This window comes from Clytia hemisphaerica, unplaced genomic scaffold (assembly GCF_902728285.1).
Source record: "Clytia hemisphaerica strain Z4C2 unplaced genomic scaffold, Clytia hemisphaerica genome assembly, whole genome shotgun sequence".
Classification (NCBI taxonomy): Eukaryota; Metazoa; Cnidaria; class Hydrozoa; order Leptothecata; family Clytiidae; genus Clytia; species Clytia hemisphaerica.
In genome coordinates, this window is record NW_027103488.1 from 1 (window position 1) to 5,656 (window position 5,656).

Below are 5,656 nucleotides of genomic sequence, written 5' to 3' on the forward strand. Positions count from 1 at the left end.
ACTTATCTGTGACATCCCATTTCCCTAACGTCGTATAGCGTCTAAGCTAAGGAATGTGTTCCTTTTAATTCGTTTGATTGTGTCAGCTAATAATTCAGGTAATTGGCCTCTTTTTTGTAGGACGAGTGTAATACTAATAGAGGGGTTGGTTCCACAGATATCTAAGCCCGAAGGGCTAGATAGGCAACTTTAAGCTTTCTTCAGTAAAAAAAAGTGAAGCAAAAATTTGACTTTTTAAATTTCGTGCCGATGGATAAGATCTAGCATTTTAATTGTTTTCGGAGCGCGAGATCAAAAAAAGTAGGCGGCAAACGCTATTTCACATCTCTCAAACCGGTGAAATTGCATATTTTAGTCACGTGACTCTGGTAGGAAATCCTTCCAAAGATAAGCTTCACTTTTTGATAAAAGCTGCAAATCTAGCCCTTCGGATTTTACAGATATCTGTGGTTGGTTCATGGGCAACGAAATCGCCTTTTTTCGAAAAGATTTGACGGCTTTGACGAAAGTCCACTTATCATATTGGGGAGTATACGTTGCTGTTTATTCCCCTGTCGGGAATAAGCATAACGACGACTAGTCTGAATCGCAGACCTCTAAAGAATTAATAGAAACCCTTTTTGCTAGAGGATGAGCAGAAACCTAAACGACGACGACCCGAAGTAAAAAATTCGAAAGCATCCACCGAAGGGGGACTTCAAAATATCTGTTCTGAAGGCACGTTCCAGCTGGATATGGCGGTCTGTTCTTAGCAAACTAAAGAAAAAAGTCTGCTGGAAAAAAGTGGTCTGTTCTGAAGATTGGGACCAGCTGGAAAAATATGGTCTGTTCTACTGAAGATTTGGACCAGATGGGAAAATATGATCTGTTCTACTGAAGATTGGGACCAGCTGGAAAAATATGATCTGTTCTTATGAAGAAAATAGTTTGATATCTTATATTTATAAATAAGGTGTCTAAGAATTTCCTATCTGTTCTGAGGGAATTTAAAAAAAGTCCTGAATGTGGTTGCCTGGAGTGGCAGCTGAAAATTCTCCATCTGTTCTACAAAACATCTGGAAATTGTGGATCTGTTAGCTGGAAATTAAGCTTCTGTTCTTAAAAGTCCTTCAATGTCAAGCTGGAATTTAGCGATCTGTTCTTATAAGATTTTGTCAGCCCTGGTAGATAAGAACAGTTAACTCGCGTAAAATCAATCGCCTGGTAATTTCGTATCTGTTCTGAAAGTTTTTTTACCTCCTAGCTGGAAAAATATAACTGTTCTGAAGTAAAATTTCTCCCCTGGAAAACGAGGAACTGTTCTTAATTTCGTGGAAATCCTTCCAGCTGGCAAATCAGAACAGATATTTGCAAATTTTAGGTCGGTGGCTGCTTCTGAAAATTACCGGAAAATGACTGGAGTGGTTGTCAAGTGAGGGAGAATGAAAATCACAATCCTGGCGATTCTATTTGGAGATCTGCGATGAAGTGCGTTTATGCTGCCGAAGCTAGTGGCTGCCATTTTGAAAAAAGATTTTCACAGCTATGAAGTCGCAATTCCAACAAGCGGACAAATTGATCCTCGCAAATAGGAGAATTTTGCTACTTTAAGATTGCCTAAAAATCAATTTCGCGGAAATACTGGCCGATAGCATTGCTCGTGGCTCAGACTCCAGCGTATGACCAAAAAGTTAGTGTAAAACGAAAGGGAATTTGGAACTTGCTGTACCTTCTTATAGCTTTTCATGCTTTTAATTGGAGAAATTTAATTACTTTGGCTCATATTATTTAGAAGATACACAGAAGATTAATTTCTTTGCTTCAATTATTCTCAATCTGGACTGAAGATTTCCTTGATGGAGGATTCTTGAAGAATCAAACTGAAAGTGATACAAGGTCGTCCTCAGTGTAGGATGATAAGTCAAGAAGAAGTTTGTGTTTGGTTTAAAAACCTTGAAGGTTATTCAAGAATTGAACTTATGTGTGCCTTACTAGATAGTTGTTTACCTTTGGAGTTACGTTTCCTCGGGACTTATTTGGAGTATTCTGCTGGAAAGCATTACACTCATTTGCAAAAGTGGGAAAAAGATGCAAATAAAACAAGCACTTGGCTTACAGATAAAGAAGACTTTTTCAACAAAGACTTTCGTAGAAAGTTTTGTATATTTCTGGCTCTGTTACACTCTCATAATCGAAGTATTGCAGTCAAATTATTTGATGTTTTAAATAAATGGGAACGCTGCATAAATTCTGAAGCAGATAAAAAAAGTGACAATTTAAACTCTAGAAAAAAGCAGGAAGAAAACTGTGACAAAGTTTCATTTTGCAACGAAATGAGACTACTTTTTAGCATGGCATCATTACATCCAGCATTAGACTTTGCTCAAAGGGCTAAATTGAGAAACAAAAAAGAAAGTTTTGTTTCATCTTGTCAAAAACCTGATACTGAACATTTATATGAAATTGAAAATGGATATATCGAAGTTGATGACAATTCAGATTCAGATCTGCCAACCGAAAATTTGGATACTTCAAAGGTCAGTTATGTTGTAAACATTGTGATGATGAGTTTCCTTGATTTTCCGATAACAGGAAAAAATATTTTCCCAACTACTGATTTTTGGAGAGAAGTTTCTCCAATAGACATGTTATCACACTGGCAGTCTAAACTTAAACTCCTACACGTTTTTTTTTTTTTATAAGGAACACGTTTATAAGGAACTCGAGGCTGAAAATGGTTCAGAAAATAAGGAATTGTTAAGCAGTTACATCAATATGCCTTCTTACCTGTCTTTAAAAATATAAATAAAAGTAATCACGGAAAAGGACGCGAAAAAAAAAGACATAAGTGTGAGAACAGAGTAATCAAACTCGTTAGAAAAAGTACCATTAGAAGTCATAAAAAATCAACCTGAATAAATGCAATCGAAATTCCAGAGAACTTCATAATTCCCCAAACAACATTACATTACTATGTCAAACTCCCATTACATAAATTTTACAATTACGTCAGAGTAGACTACGCTCGCCACCGAAGAGGTTTATTTGGAAAGGGTAATTACATTTTATTGTTCGCTTCTTTTTTAAAGATTGGCCAGGTTGGAAAAGTATGAATTTCTTTGTACATATTTTACCTACCCCAAATATTTAGGAGGCTGAGTTTTAAACAAATGGTCAAGTTGAAACGAACGATAAATGTATCAAGGTCTGTTTTATTTACCCCCTGGTGACTTAACAAAAGAGACTTAACTCGATGTTACCAATCCAATTATTGAAAGTTTGTCTCGGCCTTTTTATAATGAGCGAGACATACGTTCTCTGATTACGCAATTTTCATATTGACATTTTCGAGGCATTTTGATGTAACTGTTAAGGAACTGCTCAGGCTGAGAATAAGTGGATTTGAAAATAATGTACCTTCAGTGCGTCTACGGGACCCTGAAAACCTTGAAAACCTTGAAAATGAACCACCCAACCTTGAAAACCTTGAAAACTATCAATTTTCTGGGAAAAACCTTGAAAACCTTGAAAAATTGTTAAAAACCTTGAAAAGCACTATAGTATCCAGACATTCGAAAAATAAGAATAACTAAAAAACCGCCTGCGGCGCTAAACCTTTATAACATTTAGAGAATTCCATATTTCCCTGTTTCTGTTGCGATTCTGTCGCAACAAATGCAAATATTCTTTTATCATTAGCTGAGTTTTTGTCACTAATTTTCCGTTTGCATGAGCCCTAAGAAATCGACTGTTCCCCAATTTTCAAATAGCTTCAGGGCGTCTTGGAATAATGGCCGTTCATCAATAAAATTTCGAGGACGCCTTTTTAAAAACATCTTTTTTGGCAATTAATTTTTGTAAAAAATAAATAAAAAACAAGGCATCTTTAGCGATTTGAAAGAGTCAAAATCAAGATTTTCTCTTGTCGGCACAAACCATGGTTGCGCCTCCTCGGTCACTGTAAACAATTGGTTTGCTTCTAATTCTTTATTTCTACAGTTGGAAGACTAGGGAGTTGGAGTATTTCTTTTTGTGGTATTGTTCTCGAGAGGGAGATAGAAATTTAACTGTGGAAGTAATTCCCCGGGCACCAAAAGCGAATAAATTTTATTTGCCGTCCTCTATTTTTCTTTCACCTACCACTCTGAAAAAAAACTGTAAAGAGCCATGTCAACTAAGTATCAAAAAACCTTGAAAAGTACCAAAGTTTTTGCCAAAAAACCTTGAAAAACCACTTAAAAATGACCAAAAAAACCTTGATAACCTTGAAAATCCTGATAAAAAATCCGTAGACACCCTGAGATCTTTCAAGGGGCAAAAAGTTCAAAATTTCCAATGTAGAATGGAACTCGATAAGGAACTTTGAGACTGAAATTCTCTGTAAAAATAAGGAACTCCGGGCTCAGAGCAAAGTTAAGGTTCCTTATAAAAAAAAAACGTGTATATCAGGATTAGAAACTAGGCTAGTCTTACCTCTTTTATCTTTTCCTTTAGGGGACCCGTCCATATTCATTTGACAACGCATAACGTCCGCATATCCTCTGAACCCTCCCCCCCCACCCCCCACATATATATAACGTCAAGCTATGTATACCAAAAGTTGTAGCCATTTTTCATCAAAAAAGTTCCGTCGCAAAGTCTGTACTTGGTTGTACCTGTGCGTGTGTATGTGTTCTTTTAACTAATGACCTTTATTTAAAAAGAAATTAAAAGCTCCACTTGGCGCTAGGTCTGTGCCGTGCTTTAGGCGTACCACCTTCTTTGCCCACTTGTGCGGTATGGTTTGCTCAATCGCGCAAACAATGAAAATATGATGTAATGATATCATAGCGCGAACCAATGGGATTATGCGAGTAGCAAATTTTCATGTAATTCATACACAAATATATTTTCGATAGCTTATAAAGTTATAGTGTGGTTGGTGGTACAAATATTCGCGATTTTCACAAAAAGGTATACCTTTGATTTCTTATACACTCATTTCGTTTTATTAGCATAACGTTTATAAGCATATTGAAGCTCAAATTTCCAGAAAAATTAAGCATATACTAAGCATACCTTGAGGCTCAGCCAAAGAAATTTTTAGAATCATAATTTCCAAAACTTCAGAAAATAACAGAAGAATGAAGAAGAGAATTACAAACAAAATTGGTGATTTTATTTTTGTTTAATCTCTTATAAATAACACAACTTATAATAACAACAACATTCGAAAACAATAGAATGTCTTCATTTCTCTCAAGATTAAAGATAAAGGGGAAAATGCGCGAAATTTTTTACCCCCCTTCATAATTTTTTTACCAAGCATAGGGTTAAGCATAGTCAAGGCTCAAAATTGAACTTTACCTAAGCATAGTGAGCTTCAGCTGAAATTTACCGTATGCTTATAAAACGAAACGAGTGTAACATCAAACCTAACTTTTGAAAACCCCCCCACCCCCTCATCAGGTCAATTTGACGTTTTGCGTTGTCAAATGAATATGGACGGCTCCCCTTACAACAATACAATGCTGACAAGTTGATACAACACATGTGTACATGTACATTGACAAGTAATCTCTGAGAGAAGTTTTTATAGAAATCTGCAACAAAAACGAAAGTGGTCTCTTACTACTACTGATTGCTTCCCAGCGCTCCTTCTCAGCTGTTTATTAAATTTCCACCAATGAGGTTGCCG